At 41.7% G+C, this 12,465-nt stretch overlaps 1 protein-coding gene across 1 annotated transcript in view; it reads right to left on the bottom strand.

Moving 5' to 3' along the window:
* CENPK (centromere protein K) overlaps positions 1-12,465 on the bottom strand; it is an 893,441-nt gene that overhangs the window by 880,404 nt on the left and 572 nt on the right. The window lies entirely within an intron of this gene.

The raw sequence follows: 12,465 nt of genomic DNA, 5'->3' as shown, positions 1-12,465 counted from the left end.
ATGGCAATACTCCTGGATAAGGCATATGAAGAGTTGTATGAAAGGTTGGACACTAAGGAAGGAGAAAAGGACCTGTACTGACTGGCTAGAGAGAGGGACTGAGCTAGAAAAGATGTGCAGCAGGTAAAGGTGATAAAGGATAATGAGGGAAACATACTCACAAGCGAGGAGAGTGCGTTGAGCAGATGGAAAGAGTACTTTGATGGGTTGATGAATTAAGAGAATGAGAGGGAGAGAAGGCTGGATATGTGGGGATAGTGAATCATGAAATGCAATGGATTAGCAAGGAGGAAGTAAGGATAGCTATGAAGAGGATGAAGAATGGAAAGGCTGTTGATCCAGATGACATACCTGTGGAAGCATGGAGGTGTTTAGGTGAAATGGCAGTGGAGTTTCTAACCAGATTGTTTAATGAAATCTTGGAATGCGAGAGGATGCCTGAGGAATGGAGAAAAAGTGTTTTGGTACAGATTTTTAAGAATAAGGGTGATGTGCAGAGCTGTAGTAACTACAGAGGGATTAAATTGATCAGTCACACATGAAGTTATGGGAAAGAGTAGTGGAAGCTAGGTTAAGAAGGGACGTGATGAGTAGTGATCAGCAGCATGGTTTTGTACTGGGAAAGAGCATTACAGATGCGATGTTTGCTCTGAGAGTGTTGATGGAGAAGTACAGAGAAGGTCAGGAGGAGTTGTATTGTGTTTTTGTAGACTTAGAGAAAGCATATGACAGGGTGCCTAGAGAGGGGTTGTGGTATTGTATGAGGAAGTCGGGAGTTTCAGAGAAGTATGTAAGAGTGGTACAGGATATGTACGAGGGTAGTGTGACAGCGGTGAGATCTGCGGTGGGAATGACGGATGCATTTAAAGTGGAGGTGGGATTACATCAAGGATCAGCTCTGAGCCCTTTGTTATTTGCAATAGTGATGGACAGGTTGACAGGTGAAATCAGACAGGAGTCCCCGTGGACTATGATGTTTGCAGATGACATTGTGATCTATAGTGAGAGTAGGGAACAGGTGGCGGAGACCCTGGAGAGATGGAGATATGTTCTAGAGAGGACAGGAATGAAAGTCAGCAGGTATATATGTGTGAATGAGAGGGAGGATAAAGGAATGGTGAGGATGCAAGGAGTAGAGGTGGCAAAGGTGGATGAGTTTAAATACTTGGGATCAATAGTTCAGAGTAATGGTGAGTGTGGAAGAGAGTACAGGCAGGATGGAGTGGGTGGAGAAGAGTGTCAGGAGTGATTTGTGACAGACGAGTAAGAGTGAAAGGGAAGGTCTACAAGAGGTAGTGAGACCAGCTATGTTATATGGGTTGGAGACAGTGGCATTGACAAAAAGGCAGGAATCAGAGCTGGATGTGGCATAGTTAAAGATGTTAAGATTTGCACTTGGTGTGACGAGGGTGGACAGGATTAGGAATAAGTATATTAGAGGGTCAGCCCAGGTTGGAAGGCTTGGAGACAAAGCCAGAGAGGCAAGATTACGTTAGTTTGGACATGTGCTGAGGAGGGATACTGAGTATATTGGGAAAAAGATGCTAAGGATGAAGCTACCAGGTAACAGGAAAAGAGGAAGGCCTAAGATAAGGTTTATGGATGTAGTGAGAGAGGACATGCAGGTGGATGGTTTGACAGAGCAAGATGCAGAGGACAGGAAGAAATGAAAACAGATGATCCGCTGTGGCGACCCCTAACGGGAATAGCCGAAAGAAGATGATGATGACGCCTGATCATTATTAAATTTTTTTGTTGTTTTAATGTGCATGACACATAATTTTGTTGACCAGTTTAATGTACTCTTCATATATTTCCTTTAACCTTTTAGAGAAAAGGTCAATATACACTTCAGATTTAATTTTCCACTTTCAACTGTTTTAGCTTACCAACTAGCCTGGCATGCTTTTAGTCATAATTTTCAATCAGTTTTAACCATTCCTGTGAACATACCGGGTTGACTTTAACTAGAGTATCTCAAAAGTCATTATCCTTACTGAAGAATGGATAAACAGGACACTTATTGTTCCATAAGCCTCCGAGAGTAAATTCCATTTCATCAAATTGCTCCAATATTAAATTTACCTTAAAAATATTTAACACCTTCTTCCTCAAGTACACCAGTCTACTACATTTCAAAGTACTTTATAATTATCCAGACAAGCACTACCTTCCAGCAACAGATTTGTAGACATTGAGCATTGATGCTGGTGGTGTAACAATTACTCAAGTCTCATATTTGCAAAACAGCTTTTCTCATTTCACAACACTCTAGGTGTTGACAGCTGCCAATAACACTGATCTACAAACAGCCATAAAAAACTAAATATACTATATGTTCACACCGCATATCTGGAAATAACAATACGCTTTATTCTCCTCTGTGCTTCAGCTAGTAATCTTCAGGGGAGTCAAAACATCATCCACATAAACTAACATCACACTTAAATATGTAATCAATTACAAAACAATCACATTTTTAAAGAAATGGATCTGTACAAACATCTAATGTTTTTTTTCATATGGTAACACTTTATAAGAACATTTTTATTACTTCATTTCACATTCATTAGTAGTCATTTCACCTTTCATTTGTAGTAGTAGTTATAGAATATATTACTCATTTTATAATAAATATTGCCACAGCATGTCTAAATTTAAACCTCCAAGTGACAAAGTACCAAATTTCAAAATTAAACAGGTTTCTAATAAATTCAAAGCCACTACTTTAATAATCCCCTTGGTAAAGACAGAGACACTAACACTAAAAAATTTAGAACCCTGAAAACTGACACTGTATGCTTCGAGAGCACTCACGGGGTCCCCGCTCTCAGTACTGCTTATACGTTCTTGTATCCTACACTTTAATTCATGCCTATTTTGCTGACATACCACTTATTTTCTTCACAATTACAGTTGATTGAACAAAACTGTTTTTTTTTTTTTCATTTTTCTAATCTTCCACGACTTCATGACATTTTAACAATAAATCACACAACTTACGTCTCCTGAAAGATACATTCCAATATTATCAAATGAGAGACCATAGCCATCAGACAGCTTTTTATAAAACCAAAGCTTTGCTATATTCAAAAATCTCATATAGAAATGGGCTACATTGACAAAACGTTTTTGAATTCTTTAATAATAAAATTTTCTAGTCCAAGAACAACATGAAACTATATTTGACCTTGCTGTTATAGGACAATGAGATCCACCAGAAACCTTCAGAAGGGAAGGAGGGTGGGAAGTTATGACGGAATGAAGATCAACAATACAGATGGAACGTTAGGGTAAGACATAACTTCTTTATCTGATGTTGTTAATCTTCGTTCAGTGATTACTGATGGGATAGAGTCCCCAGCTACCTTTATTCCTGGGAGGCCCTCATGGAAGGACATTCCTGAGCACCACTGAACCAAATGAAGCTCTTCCTCTAGAGGCCAAATCCAATTTGTAATGAGTGATGAAGTATGAGGTCTGGACCAAGTTGCAGCTGCACAGATGTCATTTAGAGAAGCTCTAGCATGAAAGGCAGCAGAGGTTGCTACTGACCTTGTAGAATGGGCCTTTACAGTTCGAGTTAAAGGGATGATGTGCTTTTTGTAAATAAATGTTACACAGTCCTTCAAACATTTAGCCAATGTGACCTTAGAAACAGGACATACTAATCTAGGTCCAAAAAAAACGATCTGATTTGCGAGAAGGTCTCTGTCCAAATAAAAATGGATTTGTCTGTGAATGTCTAGGGTATGTAGGCAATACTTTCCTCTGTTTGAATGATTGGGGAAGAAAACTGGCAGGTCAATTGTTTAGTTTATACAGTTCAGAAATCACTTTAGGCAGAAAGGATGGATTAGTTCTCAGTGACATTATCTTTATGGAAAGCCAAATAGAGGCGTTTGATGCACAAGACCTGGAGTTTAGATTCATAGATTAGTACTAAGCTAACTGCCCTTGTGAGCCATTTTAAGCTTAGCCAATTATCCCTTGTGAGACTCAAACCCTGCACCTTGTGTCTGTAAAGCAAACGCCACAACCATTAGGCCACGCTCTCACCCACAGTTCAGAAATACGTCTGGCAAAAGTAATGGTGACCAGAAACAAAGTCTTCCATGATAGGAACTTAGGGTCACAAGAGGATGCTGGTTCAAATAGAAGTGCTGTCAGGGTTTGTAACACTAATGACAAGTCCCAAAGCTGCGCTGGTTCTCTAAATGGGGGGTTTCAAGTGAATCACACCTTTTAAGAAAGATTTGTACAACTTGTGTGACATAAGTGAGGAATCTTGACAATGGTTGTGAAAATTAGATATAGCAGCCAAGTGAACTCGAATGGTAGAAGCTGATAGTCCTAGAGAAACAGGAGCCGAGAAAGAATCCATACGTTTTTCTTTTAACCATATGGTAAATCTTTTCCACTTGCTGAGATATATTAGTCTGGTGGAAGATTTATGAGAGGCAATAAGTATGTCACTCACTAAGGAAGAAAGGTCATACTGCCTGGCAATCATAGGAAGTGGAGGAGCCAAGCTCTGAGCTTCAGACTGGTCAAGTTGGTGTGAATCAGTTTCTGCGGAAGAGCGATCAACTCTGGTGTTGGATTGAGAATCCATGGTCGATCTAGCAGGTGAGGCCATAGAAAGGGAAAACAGATTTGTCGAGGCCAATATGGCGCAATGAGGATTACTTTGCTCTTCAACCGGCGGGCTTTCTTCAGAAATATTGGGGAATGAGGGGAAAGAGGAGGAAATGAATAAAGTAGTCCCAAGAGCCAATCATGGACTAGAGCGGCCCTGGGTGACTGCCCCAATGGGGGATCAGGGCGAGGCAGTTGCTGCATTTGTGTTTGGTTGGGGAAGCAAAGAGGTCGCATCAAGGATAAACCCAGCGGTTGAAAATCTCCACCTCCGTTAGAGGACTGAGCAACCACTCGTGAGGTTGGAGAATGCATCTGCTCAGTTTGTCTGCTATCACGTTGGAGCTCCCGGGAATGTGCATTGCTATCAGAAAGCGGTTGGTAGCTATCGCCCAATGCCATATCCTCATGGTCTCCCGACATAGTGGGTATGACTTGGTTTTACCTTGTTTGTTGATGTTCCAGACTACTGACATGTTGTCTGACTGTATTGCAATAGTCCCTGATGGACGGATGGCGTGGAATGCTTGCAATGCTAGAAGCACCGCCCTCAGTTCTAGGACACTGATATGCAGATGGACCTCTAGTTCTGACCAACTGCCTTGGATCGTCTTTCCCTGAAACAGAGGTGTCCGTTGTCACTGCAGTCTTGGGCTGATGGGGGATGAAGGGATGAGACCACTGCAGAGAGTTCTGTGACATCCACCAGATTAAATCCTGTTTGCACCTTTGAGTCTGTGCAATTTCTTGTGTCTAGAAAAACCCAGATAAACTCTAGAGACTGAGAAGGGGTAAGATAGGACTTTTGCCAGTTTATGGAAATGCCTAGGCTTTGTGCTGTGTGAAGAGAGTATGCCAGGGCTTCATCCAGTAGATGCCTGGTGGGGGGAGGTAATGAGCCAGTCATCTAGATACGGAAAACCTGGAATCCCTGAAGCCGTAGGTGGGCTGTGACGACTGCAGTGCACTTGGTGAACACTCTGGGGGCTGTAGAGAGTCGGAAGGGCAGTCCTTGAAACTGGTAATGACTGGCTCCCGCACGGAAGTGAAGAAATCTTCTTGATGGTTTGACCATTTTTATGTGGTAATACGCATCTTGAAGATCTATAGAGCACATCCAATAGTCTTTTTCCAACAGTGGAAGGATAGACTGTACCATGACCATCCGGAATTTCTGTACGTTTACAAATTTAACAGACCAAGATCCAAAACTGGTCTCCAATCCCCAGTCTTTTTTGGCAGTAAAAAGAGTCTTGAGTAGAATCCGGATCCTATCTGGTCTGGGGGAACTATTTGGATGACTTTTTTTTTTTTTTTCTTTTAGCAGCTTTGATATCTGTAGTGCTGCTTGTTCCCTTTAGTTAGAGGGGAACAGGACAAAGACTGAATGGGATGTGATAGCCTCTGGTGATTAATCATTGTACCCAAGAATCTGTGGTTATGATTTGCCGGGCAGAAGGGTACAAAGAAAAATGCCCCCCAACTGCTTCCAGAAGTAAACAGCTGGGCCGCCCTTCAGGAGTGCTGGTAGGGTTGACCAGAGAAAGAATCCCTGGAACCCTGGTTTCATGGACCTCCCCTGCCCTGAAAGGGGAGTCTTCCGTTGGAGTTTACCCCTCTGTCCCTGGGGAAGAACTCAGCACGTGCATCACGGAAAGGGCCCCGTGATTTCTTATGCCACATCTTTCCACTCCTCTGATTTCTGGAACAGGATCTCTGAGGGGAGGAGAAACAGACATCAATGGCAGATAGGGTCTCTTACTGTCTTGTTCACATCTAGCCAGTGTGTCTTTTACTTTGGGTCCAAACATTAAGAAGCTTCAATGGGAGCATTCAGTAAGGAAGCCTTGAAGGGATCTGCAAAGTCATAAAGGCGCATCCAGGCATGCCTTCTCATGATTATTCCTGCACCCGCCGTTCTAGGTGCTCCTTCTGTGGCATGACAAATCAGGCGCATGGAGGAGTTGGAGATGGATTCAAGGGTGGCTAACTGTGAGGACACTGTCACAGACCTCATCAGAGACAGCTCCAGCCAAGGATTCAGAGAGCTCAGTTATAAAGTCCCTTTGAAGTCTGATGAATGTGCCAAAAAGTCCAAGGACCTGACTGCAAAGGTCGATGATTCGAAAACATGCTTGCCTAGTCTATCCAACACCCGGTACTCCTTGTTGGGAGGATGGATAGTCTGGCTCTCTTCTACCAGTTACTTTTTAGTTGTGGCCACCACCACCATGGCATCTACTGGGAGACCTTTAGACTAGTGGGGATCACTCTTGGGGGGAATAGCTTCAGTGGTGTCAGGAGCCTTCCATGCACACTGCACGACGAGCTCGTTGGCAAGTGGTGCAACCCAGGAGGTAGGAGGGACCAGACACGGAAAGCCTACAGGAACACAGACTCCTCTGAGGAAGGGTTGGAGGACTGCCAATCACCTCTCTGTTTCAGGATATCGAGGATGTCACCAAAGGACACCTCATCAGAGGGTGACTGTGGGGACCCTTCACCATCATCGAAATCTGTGTCTTCCATTAAGGACTCTACCGGGGAGTCCACGTGCTTCCTTGCACGTGCTCTTACAATGTACTTCCTTGGAGGGAAGTTCTGGAGAGGACAACGTAAAAGGGGTCTCCTGTGAGAGGGTGTCCTGAGACTCCCGTGCCCGGTGTCCAACAGGAGTGGCTTTAGTCAACTGGGGCCCAGAGGAGGAGATAGATTCTGACAGTATAGACATGCCTACTGAGGCAAGGGCCTCTCCATGACCCGGAAGGCTGGCCCACCTGAGAAGGTATGGGAGCCCGGAACCAAGCACGACAACCTCGCCCCGACAAACCAGCCCCTTGGTCTGGAGTCTCAAAAGGGCTGTGAAGTGGAGCCGCACCAACGGCACAGCTACTGTCCTGAGAAATGACCAGTGGGACATGCAGGAGAATAGGCTGGAATCTGTGGAGAAAATTGATCACCTCCAAAGGGAAGAGATGCACTGGAGGTAGAAATTCCTCTGGCCACAAGCAGTTGATCGACAAGGCACACAACATCTTGCTCAGAGAGGCTTCTTGCACGGATAGTCCTGATCCTACTTGAACGAATGATGTCTGCACCGAAGATAATGGTGCTGTAGCAATAGTGTGCACCAAAAACTCTGGTGCCGATGAGGTCTGCACCATCAAAGATGGTAACAAAGGTGTCTGCACCGAGAACAAGGCTGTCGGTGCCAAAGAGGCTGTCTGCACAAAAAGGGTCAGTGCCAAAGGTGTGTGCACCCTGAGGTCGGTGCCGAAAATGTCTGCACTGGTAAAACCATCGGTGCTGAAGAGGTCTGAACCGAAAGAACATCGGTTCTGAAAGGGTCTGCACCATGATAGGTGCCGAAGAGGTCTGCACCAATTCCAGAGATGGTGCCGAAGAGGTCTGCGCCGAGGACTTCGGTGCCGAAGGGGTCTGCACCGAGTGCTTCAGAGCCGAAAAAGGTGTGAATGCCAATTCCAATGGTACTGTCAGTTTTAACTTTTTGAGTCTCGGTTCCTAGGGTCTCCAGCGGGAGGCTATGGAAGAGACCTTGAGGGCGTCTTAGCATGACTTTTTTTGTTTTTTTTCTGGTGGGGCTTCAAAGGAGGCAATGAAACCTTTGGCCCAGAGATAGTCTCCCTGAAGGAAGTTTTTAGGAAGCCCTTTAAAATCACTTACTTTTTCCTCTCATTCAAGATATGAGTAGAAAAAGTCTTGCATATCCCACACGGAGGGTCAACAGTGAGGTGGGAGACACCCAAACAGTATACACACAAAATATGTGCGTCTAAACACCTTTTTAAAACCAGGACTTCCTTTTTTTTTTTTGTCAGACCGTTATTCAAAGAAGAAAGAAGAAGAAATTACCAACAATGGTATGAGAGAGGCTAGCCAGGAGGGTAAAGAAGAAGAGATTACCAGCGATGGTAACAAGGTTACCTAAAAGGTAAGAAATATTTCAAAATATTGAAAAATAATGCAATAGCAGTACTTACATGTTATCGCAACCACATATTCTCCCAACCACGTTGGGTGCTGGTTGCAATAAAGTGAAGATACTGTCTGTATGATTATAATAAAAATTGTCCATTGTTTTCTTGTGCATTATCTTCTGTTCTCATCTGTCTGCCCACATCATCCCAGAAAAGTCTTAAGTCTTGTAAACTAAATGTGTTTTGTGTGCTGAGTAACTTTCAAGTGTTACAAGGTTCATGTCACTTTGCAACTGATCGTGTACGTTTGCAAATTTTTCAACTCAGAAGATTAACGGCTTCAGGGTCAGAGTGTAGCACAGAGGTGGCTAAAGGGGATCTGCTAGGAAACTCAGCATAGGTCTCAACTCTTCAGATTTTTGGCTCGTATCTTTGGTCCGTTCCTTATGAAATGTGTGGTTTTCTGGTGAATCTCTGGAGATAGAAGTCAGTCAATAATGACAGACATTTGAGTTTCAGGCTTCATATCCTTCACCAAATGCGTGGCAATACAAAACCTATTATTCTAACAACTTTCTAAATTTATAAGAGCATTATTTACAAAATGTCCCTATTTTTCAGCCTTTGTCCCCTTATTATTTTTGCATATATTTTATAATAACTGCAGTTGCATAATCAAATAACGGGCTGGCAAGAAAGCGTGGTTGCAATCTCATTTAAATTAAATATTGTGGCAGAGACAATATATGTCAAACAATCCTACTTAGTACAGTTAAATGAAGTGCAAGACAACAACTACTTTCTCAATAATACTACTAACATGCTGGCGAAAAAAGCTTTGTTGCGAATACACAAATAACGGCCTGGTGAGAAAGTGTGGTTGTGATAATACGCAAGTACCGACTTAGCTTTTAATAAAACTTGGCAAATTGTTGAAATGTCTAATAAAATATTGAACAAAAATACTTAGCTCAAGAGAAGTGGCTTGACACAACCGTTAGGCAATGCGGCAAACGAGATCTGAGGTAATGGAGAGGGGCATGCTGGGTAACATCTTAGCTCGAGAGTTTTTGACTGAAGCAAGCTTGGCATATGGCCGGCTCAGTTCCGAGGAAGGAACCAATTACCCATTAGTAAGCACTGAACGAAGATTAACAACATTAGATGGTTATCTAGAAATGCTTCTGACACTATGTTTCTATAACAAAATTCACATATTACAGCAGATGCTGACTGTCAGAACATGTCCTAAGAATTTAATCAATGAATTTACTAATGAAGTAAAAGAAGATAGTAAATCTGGGGGAGGAATAGGAGTATCTGGTAGACCTGTAGGATGCGAGGAGAGGCCCGATACCCTGTAATGGTCAGCTATTGGGAGTTATAAACACCGCCTCAAAAAAAAAAAAAAAAATTTGATGACCTATATAAATGTACCACTACACCCACCCCAACAGACCCCATTGCTAAACAACTGTCTATGCCTCTCACTTCTACTCCAAATTAAATAGTTGCACTTATAAGGAAACCCTTATCCACGTCAGATAAACTGGTAAAATTAAAAACAAATCACTATGGTAGAATAAGTGTATTAAACTACACAAGAAGATAAATACTACTCAGTACTTATAAAAGAGCACATTCTACCAACCTTACGAGGTTACTTACACAAACTAGCAAAGAGCTTGAGGGTATCATTAGGAAATTAAAATAGCCACTGAAACCAAAATTAACTTTTGTTCTTTAACTGTGTTAGGAAGTTAGAAACCGATGTCCAGCAATGTTCATTGGTTATCTACAATACTGCCCACTCTGACCCAAAGGAAAAAGCCAACATCCCAGCTGAGAATTTTAGTGCAAATTTCACTCCACAAATATGTAAAACTATTCCACAATCCCAACTACTCCCTAGAATTAATACAGAACTACTTCCATCAACCCTCTCAAAAGTTAAAAAAATCTCCTCTATGGAAATTCATAGCACACCTCGTTGCCCGATTACCAAATATGTCCTATCTGAAGCCTTACTTAAATTAAGCTTTCCACTGATTACATTTCCAAAGTCTGCAAAACAGCCAGAAGAATGCTGTTTTACAACAGTGGCCTAGCCACAGACCTTGGTAACTACAGAACTGTTAGGCTCAACAATCTCATATGTAAAGCCATGGAACATATCACAGACCTCTTTAATATGGACGTAAAAAATTTCTTAACCCTGGATCATCATGAATTCATCTCTGTCAAAGGCAGGTGCTGCCTCCTTAACCTGTTAATTCCTTTAAAAATGTCACCGAATCTAATGACAATGATTATGTAGTACATATAATATAATAATATATCAGAACATGACTAAGTCCCTTGATTCTATTCACCATCTAGACATTACTAACAGACTTGTAAGTCTGTATATAAATACACATACTAGGTAGCGGATAACCAAGTCTGACAGAACCCATGTGGTTAGAATTATAGCTGCCACCTCTAATCTCCATGTTCTGGAACAGGCTCCCCATCCATGGGAAGAACAGTCCATCCCTAACACCATTTAAGCGTAAACTTGACCAATGGATGGGAAATTGGAAATTCTTCCTGGGTCTGGCCCCTTTGCCTCTTGAGAGGCAGAGGTAGACAATAATGCCCAAACTAACATACCCTCTTCACCTAACCCATAGAGACTTCCTAACTAGCATACCTCCTCCTAATAAATGCCCATGATACATATGAACACTTTGGTCTTTAGCCTAGTACACACATATGAACCTATGAAAACTAAACTTTACCTATGCTATACCACAGGAACCAGTGTCACTGTTATAAGTGATTTAATCGCCCTTGTCGATAATTCCGGTTTTTGACTGTTAGTTCTCTTCAGCAGTTTGGAAATCCTTCCATCTGACTCAGTTGTCAAAGACAATTCCTCTAGATTTAGACATCTAAATTCCCCTTACTCATCTTTTATCAGACCCATTATTGAAAATAATGTCCCTTTCAGTATACACCTGTCAAATCATATCACTCAACAGACCTCTGAGATTCCTAATACACACAAACACAATGGCCTTAAGATCCTCAGTTATCCATATCAATTAGTAGCCCACTTTATGTAATCATTCTATTACTGATTACTCAGTGGTGATCTGTGTCAAGCCTTCTGAGCCTAAACAGATTAAACTCTAATGAGGTTTACTTTACTTTTGTTTATAATTTAGTCAGCTTTGATTAATCTGTTTAATTTTGACAGTTCTGCTTTATTTATATTTGAATCAGATTACGTGCATTCAAATGCAGTTTCTAGTTTTATTTTATTTATTAATATTGTATTTTACTTAGTTTAATAGCCACTTTAATAACTTGAATTTGGACCATCCCTAACTTCCTATTCCTTCAACAAACAAAAATTCCCTCAAATACCTACTTAAATAATTTAAATCTTCATAAACAGATAAATAACAGATGGTGGAGTGAAAGATTCAATCCTGCCTCTGGAACAAACTTCCACTGCTTTTCAAGCAGAGCAACACACTGACAAATTTAAAAACTGGATAGGCAGCCTTAAAACATTCTTCAGGTCTACTATGAATTATCTTTCAGGTTGAAGGGAACTCTTGAATATTGTCGATTGGCTAAACCTGTAAAGGTTTGCAGAGTCCATACCTCTCAACCTCTTATCACAATAAATCTGGACAAAGCCTAAAATAATGAGGGGACAAAGATACAAAAATATGCATATTTTAAATATTGCTCTTATAGACTCAGAAAGTTGCTAGAATAACAGGATATGTGTAAGCATGCATTTTATGGAGAATAACAGGATCTGTGTTAGTAGGCATTGTATGGAGAATATGAAGTCTGAAAATGAAATGTATATAATTACTTAGTGACTTCAATC

This window comes from Protopterus annectens, chromosome 2.part1, assembly GCF_019279795.1.
Source record: "Protopterus annectens isolate FY-2018-M chromosome 2.part1, PAN1.0, whole genome shotgun sequence".
Lineage (NCBI taxonomy): Eukaryota > Metazoa > Chordata > Ceratodontiformes > Protopteridae > Protopterus > Protopterus annectens.
This window is presented reverse-complemented; position numbering and strand designations above follow the sequence as displayed.